The sequence below is a fragment of the Typopeltis vanoorti genome, chromosome 11 (genome assembly GCF_054136105.1).
Source record: "Typopeltis vanoorti isolate ZY-2024b chromosome 11, IOZ_Tvanoo_1.0, whole genome shotgun sequence".
NCBI lineage: Eukaryota > Metazoa > Arthropoda > Arachnida > Uropygi > Thelyphonidae > Typopeltis > Typopeltis vanoorti.
This window is the reverse complement of record NC_143559.1, coordinates 114447084-114464168: the sequence shown is the minus strand read 5'-3', so window position 1 is coordinate 114464168 and position 17085 is coordinate 114447084. Positions and strand designations below refer to the sequence as shown.

Below are 17085 nucleotides of genomic sequence, written 5' to 3'. Positions count from 1 at the left end.
GCCATCATTCTGAGCTCCAACACACATACTATCTATTGTTCCTCCAGGCAAGCACCCCTCTAACATTCTATTCTGCGCACTACGAATCATTAACTGGTGTGCAGAATAGAATGTTAGAGTAGAACAGAACCTCTCATCTCTCCATTCATTCCTTACTCATCTGCACCCCCATGACTCTTTCTCTCTCTCTCTCCAATATTCATTCACCTTGCTCTCCCACTTATCATCTGCCTTCCTCTCATCTATCTTTCATTTGTTCATGTAATCTGTCGACTTTCTCTCACACACTTTTTGTGTGTCTTACTTGCATCAGTCAGCTTTTTAAGTCTTCCACTCACCCCTTTCACACAAGTCAACTCATTTTTCATACCCTCCATTTCCTCTCTCAATATCCTTATCTTCCTCTCTGAACCTCCTACCTTCACTCAAGATTCATTGATACAGTCAGCATCACCCTTCAGATCTTTCACATCTCCAGTCACACTACCTAATATCAAGTTTATTGCCACCTGATGCTCACCTTCCTCCCTCTTGATCAGGCTACCGGTAACTCTCAGTCAACACATATTTCCTTAGTACCATCGCCGCCACTGAAATCTGAGATATTTATATCGAGTTCATCCAACTCCTCCCGCTATCTACATTTCATATAAACATGCACTTCCCCTCCCCATATCTACCTGCCACATTTTTACATGACTGGAAACATACATGCCACAGGCAGAGCATGCTACAAAATCCTGTATAATTAATTTTACATTAATTTTTGCCTGTTTTCGTTTCCTGTATAATACTTCACAAAATGTGATTTTTAAATGGTGGTGGCTGGGGAATAATGAAGCATTAACCACACATCTGGCCATATGGATAAAATACACACTCCTCCCATACACTTTGTATCCATCGTATATTTCAATGTAATATCAATGATATTAGAATTTTAATATGCACTTCGCATCCATTGTAACATTGACGTCTATAGGTTGGGTGGTTAAGCAGAGATAGTGGCTGCAGTGATTGAAAGAATGAAAATATACAATTGTACTCGGTATATTACTTATATATATACACACTCAGTATTATTTATATTACTGAAAATATTTCAAACTCTATAACTTCCAAACACACTGCACTCAACCAATCCTGACTAAACTTTATGCTAAAGTTATAATATTTATTCCTAATAATTAATATATAAACTTTTTTTATTTTCCTCAGACTGCACATAACAGGAGACTGTGGAAACTAATAATACACTGAACTTTGATGTTTTACATCAGTCTTACAGTTGGCTTTGTTGATAGTGTCCTTTGAAAGTTCTGCTGTAATGTATTACTATGTGCAAGTTATGGACTCAAATTTTGATGTTTGGAAATGTGGAAACAAATTTTGTCATTCAAGAAATTGAAATTACTTCATCTTTCATTTCTTCATAAATATCATTTTATGTATTTTTCAGGTGTTTTGAGATATGAATGGCAACAGAGTGATGCCGAGGTAACTATCATTCTCCATGTTGGTTCAAGTGTTGAGCTTGGTCAGATAAAATTGGAATGTTCTGAGAAAAGTTTTGGAGTAAAGTTGGGAGGCAAGTTTAAAATTTTGAACCACATTATATTAGTATTATTTTAAGTGTTTTTTTATTTTCCTTTATTTTATGATGTCCTCATATAATAAAGTAACATTTCACTAAGTGAAAGATAGTAAAATGTTGTGCATTATGGATAATGTATTAACATTACTTAATTTTTTTTAAAGAAAATGTGTACTTATTATTGTTTTTCATATTTCAGATGTTATTGAAAACTGCGTATATGAAGATGTTTATACTAATCTTGCCCGACAAGAAAGTTGGAAACCTATATGTCACATATAGGTTTCCAACTTTCTTGTCAAACCTTGTGTAGTCTAAGGGTAATATAACCTTGACATAGAAACCAAGAATGGTACTTCTTTAAGGTGTTTTAAGCATCTAGATGATAGATTATTTTCTCTCCACCAAAAAAAGTTGTTTTCAACAACCTGTTTACTTGAGGGAAAACAATCTACCATCTGAAGGCTTTTGTAGACATCCATATTACAGTACACAGCACAGAAGAGGACTTCTACACAAGATAATGATACAAGGGGAAATAGCAGTGGTTTGAGATAGTGTAGTGTGCAATGGAGATGGATGGAAGGACATATTATTATTATTATTACATGGCACCTCCAGGGAGTCTCCAAGAACTCATCGAGGGAGGGCACCTACTCTACAGCTCTCCGTCTCCACCACTCAATCCACCAACTACAACAAACTGCAACTACAATAACGCCATCTAACCACCACTAGTATTTTCACAGACAATGACAAACATCCATGCCCTTGGTGGGATGCAAACCTTCAGGCCTATTGACTGGAGAGCGGATACGCTAACCACTCAGCCAACCAGGCCGGCTAATACAACTATATTTAGTTGGATAAACATTGCTGTAGACCTGATAATATGCAGAGTGGTAATAAGGCCATATTAGAAGCTTAATGGAGTAAAACAGCACTGAGAAAGGATTGAAATACAGCTAATTCTCTTTTTACACACCTTTTTTTTTTTTTTTTTTTTTCTTGATTTCAAAATAACACCGTTTAGAAAACACACAGATGGAAAAGACCCTAGTGATGTGAATAGAAGATTGCTCACAGAAAAGAATACCTTTAGATGGAACTGTCATCAAACAGAAAGTATTACAGTTGTACAAACAGATTCAGCAAAGGTATCCAACAACATCAGACAACAGTTGTGATTTTTCTGCAAGCATAGTTTGGCATATAAAATTTCTCAAAAGATATGCACTTCATAATGTAAAAATAAAAGGAGAAGCCACATCTGGATGAGCCAGCAGCTAGGGAATTTCTATCAAAAGTGTGTAAAATTATTGAAAACGGTATCCTGATCAAATTTGGAATGCAAATGAGACTGGCCTTTATTATTATTATTATTATTATTATTATTATTACACACACCCTCCATGGAATCGACAGACACATCGTGGGAGGTTCATTCAACTGACAACATATTTATTATTATTATTATTCAGGCCTCCATTGAGTCAAAAGACTATTCGTGGGAGGTCCTTTCTAAGAACACAAGTCTATCAAGACTCATCGAGGGAGGTCCATTTTAGGAAACACAAAGTCTGTCATACCACTCCTTAAACGCATTGACTGTTCTTGATCTCACCACTCCATCACCATTCCATGGTTCAACCACCCTCCATGCAAAGAAACCACTCCTCACCCTCTTTCTCACAGTTTCCTTTCGTGACTTCTAGGGATGGTCCCTTGTCATGACTCCTTCCCGCTGTTCAACCAAGCGAAGGAACTCCCCAGCATCAACCCTGTAACCACCTCTCAACAATTTAAAAGTCTCTATCATATCGCCTCTCCTTCTTCTATCCACCAAACTCTGCAGTCCACATTCCCTCAGCCAATCCTCATAACTATCCTTGTACAGTCCTGAAACCATCGTTGTCATCAGTCTTTGTATCCTTTCCACAGTTAATTTATCCCCTTCAAATCCTGGGGACCAGATCTGAGAACAATAGTCTAAGTGTGGTCTGATCAACTGGTCGTATTATTACATGGCACCTCCAGGGAGTCTCCAAGAACTCATCAAGAACTCATCTAACCACCACTAGTATTATACAACGGAATGATAACCATTTTATCTCTGCAGGTCAGTGTCCTTCTCATTATTGCAGCAATCCTCTGTGTTACCTTCACTACCTTTGCAATATGTCCCCTAAATTTCATTTCTCTATCAATCATCAACCCCCAGATCTCTTGTCTCCTCTACTTCCTCCAGTTTAATTCCTCCCATAGAGTATGCAGCGTTCCATCAATGTGTCCCAAACATCAAGATTACATTTTGCTGCATTAAACCGATACCCCCATTCATTTGCCCATCTGTCTACTTATTCAAATCCTCTTGCAGGGCTACCACATCTGCACTATTACTAATAACCCTTCCCAACATCGCATCATCCACAAACAACTGAATATCCACTTGCAATCCACGGACAATGTTATTGATATAAAGGTTAAACAATGTAGGTCCCAGCACTGATCCCTGTGGAACACGACTTGTAACCTTCTGCCTCTTTGGTACTGCTCCACCATACACAACTCTCTGATACCTATTGGACAGCCAATCCTGAATCCAGTTGACCAATCTGATATCCAGACCCATGTACTGCAACTTGAATATCAGCTTATCATGTGGCATCCTGTCAAATGCCTTTGCTAAGTCTAGGAAAATGGCAGTATATGCCCTTCCCTCATCTAATGCTCTTGTAACTTTATCATAAAAGGCTAGCATATTGCTAAAACAAGAGCACCCCTTCACAAATCCATTTTGACTCTCACAGATAACATTACCCTCATCTGCCCAATGCTATATACGGTCCCTCACTACTTTCTCCAAGATCTTACTAACTACTGATGACACACAAACTGGCCTATAATTAGACACTTCTAGTCTGCTACTGCCCTTATGCAATGGGCACTTCCATTCAATGGGCACCTTTCCCACAGCCAGACTTTCATTGAAAAGACAGGTCAAAGGCACTTACAGTTCCTTAGCACATTCTCTCAAAACTCATGGTTAAATACCATCCAGTCTTATCGCTTTACTAACATCCAGAGTACTCAGTATGTGAAACACACTTGCCTCCTGCACCTCTAAACCTCGAACCTGCCCTATCCCTCTAGTATTAAAATTTTGATCCCTCCAGGATGATATACTCCAATAAAGTGTTCATTGAACAATTCCACTATATTCCCATTTTTATCCCACAATGTCATTCTTCTGCAGTCATTTCTCCTCCTACTGGCCACATAGCTAAAAAATTCCCTAGGATTTTCCTTGGATATAAGAGCCAATCTTTTCTCATATTCCAGTTTGCCTTCCTTACCATGCTAGTCACTCTCCTGGCCTGTCTCTTATATTCTTCATGCATCTTCTCTTCACCTGTCTCTTCTTATATCTCTTCCATAGCCTGTTTTTCGCATGCAGCTCCTGTTTAATATTGTTTGTCATCCACTTTACTCCAAATTGTGTCCTCTTCTTCACTCGTGGAATACAGCTTACCATTGCTGTTAACAAATATTCCTTCACAATTTCCCATGCACTAATGATATCTCGGCCTTCCAATTCCTCCCTCCACGAAACTTCACCTAGTTGACGTCTAAGACTATTATAATTACCTGCTGTATAATTCCACATAAGTTCCCGTCTCATTGATACTCTTGCATGCCTATTCATTTTCCAAGTCAAAACCATATGGTCACTCTCTTCAACTGGTGGGAGAGATGTCATCTCAGTTATTATCAACTCTTCTTATGCTATAACCAAATCCAAAACTCTTGAACCTCTTGTTCCCTCTGTTACATGTTGCCTAAGACATCAGTCCCTCAAGAATTCTAGAAATTCCATTCCCTTATTGCTACATGTATCTTCCTCTCCCCAATTTATACTATTGTAGTTAAAATCTTCCATAACAATCATTCTTCTTGCACTTGCCACGTTCAGCGGTCTCAACATCTCGTGGTTCCCACCCTCTGTGCTCCTTGGTCTTTAGTAACACCCCACTAAGAATCCTGTCTTGCCCACTTCCCACCATATGCTTTCAAAATCATTAGTGTCACAACTTTCCAAAGCCTCCATCTTGGAGGGCATAGGTCGTCACTTATCATAAGCAGTATCATATAGAATCTTAAAGTCCTTAACACTCCTTTCATTAACAACACATTCTGGCAATGCATTTCATTCACTGACAATTCTCCATGTAAAAAATCTACTCCTCACATCCTTCTTCACCACACTTTTACATAATTTCCAGGCATGACCTCTGATTCTGCCCCTCTCACCTTCTACTCTTTTTATAATTCCCTTTGGATTAATCTGATAAAATCCTCTCACTAACTTAAACGTTTCTATCATATCACCTCTCTTCCTCGTATCCACCAAACTCTGCAATCCACATTTCTTCAACCTCTCTTCATAGCCAGCATTCCAAACTACTGATATTATCTTAGTCACTCGTCTCTGGATCCTTGCCAATGTCTCTGCATCACATTGAAAGCTGGGTGACCAGATCTAAGCACAATAGTCCAAGTGTGATCTGACCAGTGCCTTATACAGTGGCACAACCATTTCCTTATCCTTGCATGTTAGAGTGCTTCTTATCACAGCAGCACTACGATGTGTAACCTTTGCAACACTAGCAATATTCCCTCTAAACTTCAGTCTACATCAACCATCACTCCCAAATCTCTAATCTCATCCATTTCCTGCAGTACGGCACCATATAGTACACAGCCTTATATTTCTGCACTTTAAAATGCAAAGCCTTGCACTTATTGATATTAAAACTACAACCCCACTCTTTTGTCCAAGTAAAAAGTCTATTTAAATCTTTCTGAAGTGATTCAGCATCAGCAGTGTGCTACTTATAATTCTTACTAACTTTGCATCATCAGCAAATAACTGAAGATCCCCAGTCAGTCCACATGATATGTCATTTCCAAACAAGTTAAACAGCAGGAGACCCAAGAACAGAATCCTGGGGCACACCACTAATACCCTTCTTTTTTTGAGACTTATACTGCTCTATCATACACAATTGCTGGTATCGTTCAGAGAGCCAATCTCTGATCAATCTAACCAGTATACTATCATTCCCATCCTCTACAGCTTGTACATCAACTTATCATGTGGTAGTCTATCAAATGCTTTTGCAAAGTGTAAGAATATCACTGTATATGATTCTCCCTTATCTAACACGCTTGTCACCTTATCATAAAATGCAAGTAAATTACCTAAACAGGACCTACCCTTTACAAATCCATGCTGACCATCATAAAGAATTCTGTGTCCATCAACCCAATTCTGTATTCTATTCCTTACCAATCTCTCAACACTTGAACACAACTGCAGTTATACAGATTGGCCTATAGTTGGAGACTTCTATCTTAAAACTATGCTTGTGGAGTGGTACTATTTTGCCTTCTTTCCACTCCTTAGGAACCCTACCCACTGCAAGACTTTCATTAAATAACCAGGTCAGGGGTCTAACCAACTGTGGTGCATATTCCTTAAGAATATGTTATCGGTGATATGTCATCTGTTCCCACAGCCTTATTCATATCTAACCCAACCAACATCTGATACACCTCTATTTATTTTACTTCCAATTCTCCTAATACTTGCCTCTCTTCTATATATTGTACCAGATCATTTATACCAGTATGATATATGCTGATAAAGTGCTCATTCAATAATTCCACTATATCCTTTGCAGCTGTTAGTCTGCTGCCATGACTATCCACCAATGTTCGTCTGCCATAATTATTCCTCTTGCTTGCCATGTAGCAGAAAAATTCCCTTGAGTTAATCTTGGCCTGAACAGCCATTCTCCTCTCATACTGCACCTTTTCTTTCTTTACATTGCTCATTACTTTTCTAGCCTGCACTTTTATACTCTTCATGGATCTGATCACCACCAATTGTCTTGTACCTCCTCCATAACATTTTCTTTTCCAGCACAGATTGCTTGATTTTGCTGTTCATCCATTTCACTCCCACTCTATTTATTCGCTTAACTCTCAGTATGCAGTCATACATCGCTTTTGTCAGATACTGCCTTGTGAGTTTCCATGCATTGTCAACATCTTTTATGCTTAGCTCATCCACCTGACATACCGATGCTAACTGATTACAGAGCTTCTTATAATCACCTGCTTTATACTTCCACATGTATCCATTTTTGGCAGTGACCTTTTCTTGTTTCATTACTTCCCAAACCAGTACCTCATGATCACTCTCACCGATCGGCAGCAGTGTCAAGACTTCATTAACAACTACATCTTGTGAAGTTATCACTAAATCCAAAACATTAAAGCTTCTAGTTGCTTCAATCACGTGCTGCTTAAGATACTTATCTCTCAGAAATTCCAAAAATCCGCTCTCCTTGTTTCCATGCACTGTCTCCTCCTTCCAGTCTGTATTTCTGTAATTAAAGTCTCCCATCAGGATCACCTTCTTTTTGCATGCCCAACTAATTAGCCAAACATTTCACAATCAGTATTCTCTGCATTCCCTGGCATATAACAGCATCCTATCAGATATACTATCCTGTTTATTTCAACTTTGCCCCACACAGATTCAAAATCTGTGCATGCACTATCAACTTCCACACTTTGCAGATACAGTTCCTTTGCAATCATTAACAGCAATCCTCCTCCTCTTTTCACATCTCTAACCATCCGGAAAATTATATATCCTTCTAATTCTATTCTCGACATCACATCCTCCTCAGACAACCAAGTTTCACTTATTCCAATTGCTTTTGGGCATACTGTCTCAATCAATGCCACAAACTCAGCTCTCTTGTTTCAAATACTCCTATATTTGTGTATTAACATAACAATCGCTGTGTTTTTGAGGCCATTCTACAAGCACAACATTCCCTATTCTAGCTGCTATACCACACCTCTCTTCGGTTTGACCACTCCCGTTTCCCTGATCCTGACTGTGATTTCCATTCTTACCTGTTTCATCCTCACCTTTTATGCATTCCATCACCTTGTGCTGATGCAACCACATCTTCTCTTGTTGTACAATCTGTTGATTTGTGCTATCCTGTTTCACAACACCAAACCCATTGAAATGTAATCATCAGCTTTATACCATTTGAACTTCCCTTCAAATTCACTCCACAGATTTACAAATTGAATCCCCTTTGCCTCGCACAACTCAGCCATCTTACTATTCTTTATCTCTGCTCTCCTTCTCAATTCACTGTTATCATATCTGGGAAACACGCCTATGACTTTCCCAACAACACTACCTGCTGCAACAACTTCCTGAAGTTTCTATCAACATTCTTCTTCTCTCCAACTAAGTCATTTGTGTCCATGACTACCACTAATTTTGATGCCCGGTATTTCCTTTTCTCAAAAAAAGAATTTTTTTTCCTTTTTTGGAAAAAAAAAGCCAAGTAGAACTTGTATAGCAAAAATACAAAAAAGTATTGGTGGCTTTAAAGCAGCTAAGGATCATGTGACTCTATTATTTTGCAGCAGTGCTTCAGGAGATCATATATTAAAACCATTACTCATTAATCAATACCTATGACTGCAGGCAATGAAAGGTGTGGATTTTAACATGTTACCAGTGCACTGGAAGGCAAACAAAAAAGTTGGGTCACAAAAGAAATTTTTAATGAATGGTTCCATCAGTGTTTTGTTCCAGAAGTTAAATGCTATTTGATGATGGGAAAAAATCTGGACTTTAATAAAATTTTATTGACTATAGACAAATGCACCTCACCATCCTGTTTTAGAACTCTCGAATGTGAAATTTTGTTTTATGCCACCTAATGCAACATCCTTAATACAACCACTAGACCAGGGTGTGATTGCTACCTTCAAAACTTATTACATAACAAGAACGTTTCAATACATTTTGAATAAATTAGATAAGGATAATTTACTACCAGTTATTAATGTGTGGAAGAAATTTTCTATTTTTCATCAAACTTGCTAAATTGGCGTTATCAGAATTGATACCAAAAAATTATATACTTGGTTTAATCCTTTATCCAAGTATAAGCAAACATGTTTGCACCTGAACTATTTTCAGGATTGGGGCAACTCGTATTAAGAAGCTAATAACTTCACATCACTTGCCTTAGTATCCCATAATGCAAAGCACATCTCCTTGCAGACATGTATAATACATAGCATTATAACATGTCACTATACAATATACTGACATGTATAATGCATTGCATTATACATGTCACTATACATTACACATATGTATAATGCATAGCATTATACATGTCTGCAAGGAGATGTGCTTTGCATTATGGGATACTAAGGCAAGTGATGTGAAGTCATTAACTTCTTAATACAAGTTGCCTCAATCCTGAAAATAGTTCAGGTGCAAACTTGTTTGCTTGCACTTGGATAAAGCATTAAAAAGTATATAATTGTTGGAAAGCTTCTTGGCCAGAATGTGTGAAAAAGAAAAACCCTGTATACCTGTATACAACTTAATATCCCAATGTCATCAGATTATCACATGTAGTTGGCAGAGAAGGAGTTGATGACTTTTCATCTGCAGATATTGAAGAATTGATGATTGACAAGGCTATTAGTGATGATGAAATAATAGAAGTTGTCCTTGAAAATCTCGATGAAAAAAGTGATGATGATGAAGAGATTCCACTCACTGCAGGATTAATTAAAGAAGGGCTTCAAATGACTAGTAAATTGCAAAGTCCTTTTCTTACACATGATCCAGATATTGAACAAGCTGAATAATTTAAACGTGAACTGAAGTCATGTATGGTGCAATATGAAGAATTATACAAAGATCTATTCAAAACAGGATCTCAACAATTAATTACAGAGTTTGTGGTAAAAAAAAAAAATCAACCTTCAGAATTATTGGAAATTAGCATTAATTTGGTTCCTTTTACTGAAGAAAATGTTTCGCCAATGCAGTATGAACAGGACGGCCAAAGTGTTTCAAGTGATGGAAGTGATTTAATTCCTGTCTCACACAAAAGAATGTGGCTACTGTCAGAAAGTGACGGTGAATAAAATTTAACTAATAACCATGTGCGCGGGTGTATTTGAGCCTTATTGAATTTGTGTTTTATTAGTGACACACTATTTTCTTTAAGAAAGATACACATGTATATACTTTAAATAAATATTGAAAATAAAAAATATTCCATTAAAATTAAATAGAGTTTTATTCAATGATTTTCATATGTTTTGTTTGAAAATAACTTATTGTTCATATCAGGTTTTCACATCTGGAACCATTCTATTTTTTCATATGCACTTCATTCTTTTTTCCACAGTTTTCATATTTTTTTCTGGAATCTACCACGTAAATGTAGAAATGGGTGTATTATTTAATTCTGTCAGTATTTCATCTCAATCACTGAGACATCACATCAGGAAGTACAACACAAGACTTGTAACACAAAAAGCAACACAAAACTAAGTGAAACATGTGAACGAATCCTAACTAGTTTGGTCATCCTCTGTGTTGGTGGCCTGGGATGTAAACTGGGATCTCAAAGTATTAGTGCTCCCATATTTTAGGAAGTTTAATACAACTATATTTATTTAAATTTGGCTGATTTCTGAGAGCAGCTGCAGATTCCAAAAAAAAAAGTCTTTATCTTCTAATTTTACTGTGATGGAGATGGTGGTCTTTTTCCCACTGATTTTATGAGCTGTATCTAAAGCATGGTCTGCAAGGCCTGATTAACCATAGGCATGGATAAAGAGGTATTGTTTGTGTTCTTCCATACAGATGTTGACTGATCTTCCTGTTTGTCTTTTGTAAGCCAACTTGCAGGAACAGGGCATTTTATATACTCCAGGCAGAGAAAGAGAGAGAAGAGGCAGCTGATTTTTAGTAGACTGTATAAAGGTAGCAAGCTTTCTGTGGGACTTGAAAGACATACAGAGATTGTCTTTCTTTAAGATGCTGCCTGTTTTTAATGAAGTGCCTCAGACGTAGGAGATAATGAAAGAGAAGGTCAAGGATTGGGGTAAAGATTGATTATTTGATTCTGTGGGAACTGTAGCCAATTATATAAGGTATATTGGTTTAATCATAAAGTATATGATTAAGTTCTGAAGTGATGTCCATTTTTCTATTGTATTCACTGTTATTCTTAATGAGAGACTGCTCCAACTGTAGATTAGATTATGATCCCACCAAATCTCAGATTAAGAAATTGAAAAATCTGTGCAAGCATGTTTCTTTCTGGCCTCCTAAAATAACAAAAAAACCTCTCAAACCTTTAATTTCCTCCTCTCCCTCCTGATATATGAATTAACAAAACTACTGGAACCCCTTAAGACTTATACTAGATGTTATTAGCCCCTGTTCTCTCCCCCCCCACTGGTCACACCACTTCCTATATTAAAAAACACTCCTATTTTAAAACCTCCATTGAGAATTTAACATTCAGAATTTAACATAGCAGTAATACAGCTATTTTGATTAGCTTTGATATCACCTAACTGTTCACCACTATTCCCTTAAATGACACCTTATCACTTATAAAGAGTTTTCATCCTGATATTATTAATCTATTTTCCTATGCTATTCATTCTGGATATTTCTTTTGGAATCATAAAATTTATAAGCAGATAAACCCACAGGGGGCATTTTGAAAATGATGTTGCATTCGTCTCCTCATCACCGATATAGTCAAAAAATCACCATTAGTACCTCAAATAAAAACTGTTCGCAGCAGACATTAAGCTCAAGGATCATATTAACTTGGATTTTATTTTCATGAGTTGAGTTTGATTTATGTTTTGTAATATAAAAAGTAATATAAAATTTGTATTCATTGAAGAAAGTCAAATTAAAAACAGTCTTACTTATGTTCCTTTTTTATTTGAAGTACCTATTTATATTATACTTTTTCAGAACTTGGTTGACAATTATGCTGGGGGGGGCATCAAAATCTTTGAAGTGTTGAGGTAGGGCATGATCCAAAAAAGGTTGGGAACTAGTGAGAAAAAGGGTACTCCTTGGGTTCTCCCCTTTTGACCCCCTGCCATTTTTTTATGGAATATTTTAGAAAACAAGCTCTTGACTCTCAAACCTTCTACCTTGTTATAATATAATAAGGTAGAAGGTTTGAGAGGGGTATATGGATGATGTGTTTTCCATTTGACCTGATAGCCCAGACATTACTCTTTCCTCCCTCATCACACCTTGTCTATTTGTATACCTTCTAGTAATTCTGTTTATATGTATTGCTAAATTTAATTTTCATCCATGCATATTATATAATAATCCCTTTTTGCCTATTTTTGTACTGCTGTGACCTCTGCAGCAGTTCTGTTTATCTATAGATGCTACTTTGTGGAACCAGATTCTTGTACAGACATATTGTTTACAATTTTCTGTAATGCTAATGTTGTAGCCTTTAGTATGTTACAGTATGACCTTTGTAGTTTTTGTGCCAAATAAACTATAAATCAACCTCTCTTATCTCAGTATTCTTTATCCTAGAATCCGGTTTACCATGAAAAAAGAAAATAATAATAGTTTAGCCTTTCTAGACAACTTGATAACATGCCTACCCAATGGTAACTTCTCCTTTACAGTATACAGGAAGCCCACTCACATAGGCAGATACATTCACAAACTTTCCCATCACTCCCTCTCCCCTCTTCAACTATATGGCAAAACACTACCCAACTTTACAATAAAGGAAAACATCATTTCAGAATTGTAATGGTAGACTTTAATGCTAGAATTGGTATACAACAATCAGATTAAAGCTCAATGGGGAACTTTGGATATGACATGAGATATGATAGAAGAGCAAGGTTAATAGAATTTGCAGAAAAAGAAAACCTGTACATCATGAATTCTTTTTTCAAGAAAAAAGCACATAAATGGACATGGAAAAACTAGTGAAATTGACTTTATCCTCAGTAATAAGAAAAACATCTTTCAAGACTGTGGGACCATTGTATGGTATGCAGTTCAAAAATCAAAGCAAGACATGGTTGTACACAGACTCAACATTAAAAAAGATATATTCCAACATGAACTAAACAGTAGATTTAAAAATCTTATTATAGATGACAATGCTGATCCATCAGAAAGTAATGACATTATTACTCAAAACATTTTACAATGGTCACTTGAAATAGTTGGTACCACAGAACAGAAACAAGACAAAATTTTTGAAGAAACGAAGAGAAATGAAGCAATCAAATAATCTACAGAATGAAATTTAATACACTGAATTGTGGAAAACTATCAGAAAATGAATCACAGAAGAATTAACAATTGCAAATTCATACAACAAACAATTGAAAACAACCGTAGTCTCAAAAAAGCCAAACAGCAATTGATGAATGGCAATAAACAGATAGTTGCAGTCAAACTACAAGATAGGACCATAATATGCTATAGCAAAAAGAATTGAAGTATTTTACTCAGTATTATATCAGGATGATGAATTAAATGAAGAAGACGACTACGAATATCTGAAGTACCACAGATTCTACCAGAAGAAGTTATATGGAGCATCCATATCTTGCAAAATGGAAAAGCTCCAGGTGAGGATGAACTTCTAAAAGCAGGTGGAGAAATGATCTACAAAATCTTGGCTAAACTGTTTACCTTATCTCTGAAGAAAACTGATGTACCAAGAACATGGAAGAAGGCTACCCTAATTCTGATACATAAAAAAGTGAAGTAGAAGACCTGAAAAACTACCTACCCATCAGTCTACTATCGGTGATTTACAAAGTGTTTACAAAAGTCTTGCTCATAGGCTTTGTATGTATGACTCTAGACCTAGCACAACCAAAAGAACAAGCAGGCTTTCAAAGTGGCTTTAGTACAATGGATCATATTCGTGTCGTATAACAGATTATTGAATGGTGTAATGAATATCAGTTATCACTATGTCTTGGTTTTATTGATTATGAGAAAGCATTCGATTCAATAAAAACTTGTGCAATACTTAAAGCAGTACGAAACCAATAAGTGGTAGAGCCATACATCAGGACCATCAAATGCCATAGCAGCAGTTCATTTCAATGGAAACATCTCTACTGTGGAAATACAGAGTGGGGGAGAGGTGATAAGACAGGATGGCACAATATCTCCAGAATTATTCACAGCCTGCCTAGAAGAAATATTCGAACTTCTTGATTGGGAAGGGAAAGGTCTGAAGATAAATGGAAGCTATTTACGCTTTGCAGATGACATAATTATCTTTACTTCAACTGTGCTTGAATTACAGACCTGTATCCATAAACTTTAAATTGCTAGCAAAACAGCTGACCTGAGGATAAACCTAAAGAAGACCCAAGTTATGTTCAATAGCTATGTCCAACCAGAAATAATAAAAATCAATAACGATGAAATTGAACAAGTAGATGATTACATATACTTAGGACAACAGATATCAATGGAACGAAATATCATGGATGAAATTAAAAGATGCACAATGCTTGGGTGGTAAGCATTTGGAAAACTACATTCAGTATTCAAACGCCAACTACCATTATGCCTGAAGAGAAAAGTTATTAACCAATGTATTCTTCCTACAGTGACATATGGCTGTGAAACATGGACACTAAAGGCAAAGGAAATTCAAAAATTAAGGAAGACAAAATTTAGTATGGAAAGAAGTATTCTTGGTATCACAAGACTGGATCACAAAAGGAATATGTGGATAAGAAGCCAAACTAAAGTCTGATGTCATACGAAGAGTGAAACATCTGAAGTGGCAACGGGCTGGACATATTGTTGAAGACAAGATCAATGATGGACAAAAGAAGTATGGAAAAACGACCACGACGCTGACCTGAATCACGGTCAATTGATGATATCATCAGATTTGCAGGAGTCACTTGGGAAAGGAGCCATGGACAGATAGTCTTGGAGTAATCTTGGAAAGGCCTTCATCCAGCAGTAGATTGACAATGGCTGATGATGATTAGCAGAGTGGGTGCAGGTCAGGTAATTATTATGGGCTAACTTCAATTTATGGAGACATAGATTGGAAGGATGAAAGATCACATGACTTGAAACAGCATGTGATGCAGGGGACTCTGCACTACTGCTGCTGACATGTAAAGGAGCTTTGTGTAAAACTTTTTTGCCACTCTTCTTGATAAAAATGTACGGAAAATTTTTAAACAAATGTCAGTGTTAAAATAGATTTATCAAAATGAAAAAATCTTGTATATTTTATCACTTATTATTCTTGAAAATCAGACTATGCTTTCACAAATACTGCAACAGCAGAGAGCTTCGATCATGATCAATATGTGCATGTACAGTAACGATGCGTGTACAGCAAATTCTTTATACAGCCATTGCAGACATTATTGCAAATGTCCCAGTGTTTCAGTAATTGAATAGTGTGTTCAGATGACTATGAAGCTATAACGTAGAGAACCATTAAAAAGACGGAAGGGTGTTGATTTGTATCTGCATAGAAGAAGACTCACCTCAGCTTGTTCTTATTTGACTGAGCTTCCTGAAACTGCAATAGCATACTCACTGGAAGATGTCAGCAGTGCTGATAGTTTCAGATTGCATGATACGTATGTTTTCTCTGAATGGATATACAACACTTGCTTTGGAAGAAGTGAAATCTGAAATAAGTGAACACACATGAATGGTGTTCAGAATGGAGAATTGATTTTTAAAATTTAATTTTGCCCTACCCTATTCTGGCACCTTTGTGCAACAAACAATTTGCATACCTGCTTGTGGCAGCCTGGGACTCTGGGTAGGAGAATATTGGATCTGCTCGTAGGATCAGAGGATCTGATCCTATAACCAATGTGATTATATTGGCTCTAATTGGAAAGAGAGTGATCAATGCAGCCTTGACTTAGGAGAAAACAAAATGCGGAATTTTCAGTTAAGAAATGGTATATGTGGAACTAAGAGCATCCGTAGCTCAGTCAGTACAGATGAAGTCCTTTGGTCAGAAAGACCTGGGTTCGATTCCCGTCAGTGATGTGAAGAACCTTTATCTGGTCTCTTTCAACTAAAGGTGAGTTGGCCGTTCTCATATGGAAGTGGGGGGGGGTCACCCAGAAACTTGGGGTTTTCGTCTCCCAGAACAGGCAAACCAGACTCATGAACACTTCTACAGACATAGGACACCTCCAGGAATAAGGAGTAACCAACCTACATAGGATTTCGGTTCCAAATACCTATACAGTAGAATGTGTAGATCTATGCGTGAGCATAAATTAGGATAGGATAGGATATGTAGAACTACAAGGCAGGTGATTATGGCAAGCTTAGAAGTGTCAGTTATGCCTTACTAATTTACTAACGTTTTATAATAGAATGACAGCTGAGTTTAGATAAAGGGATTGGCTGGCTACACAATGATACTGCTGGATTTTGCAAAACATTTGATAGAATACCACATGGAACTCTCTTATGCAAATTGGAACAAATGAGGATAAATGTGTAACTGATGATATGGATACAAGAGCAGTGGTAT

The 17085-nt window shown here is 36.9% G+C and overlaps 1 protein-coding gene across 1 annotated transcript in view; it reads left to right on the top strand.

Moving 5' to 3' along the window:
* Nucleotides 1-1467: 1467 nt before the first annotated feature.
* Nucleotides 1468-17085, top strand: part of LOC150101961 (ubiquitin carboxyl-terminal hydrolase 19-like) — a 629785-nt gene continuing 614167 nt past the window's right edge. The window contains exon 1 of the mRNA XM_090399944.1: nucleotides 1468-1588. The gene's annotated coding sequence lies outside the window, so the exon portion shown is untranslated. The remainder of the gene's footprint in view (nucleotides 1589-17085) is intronic.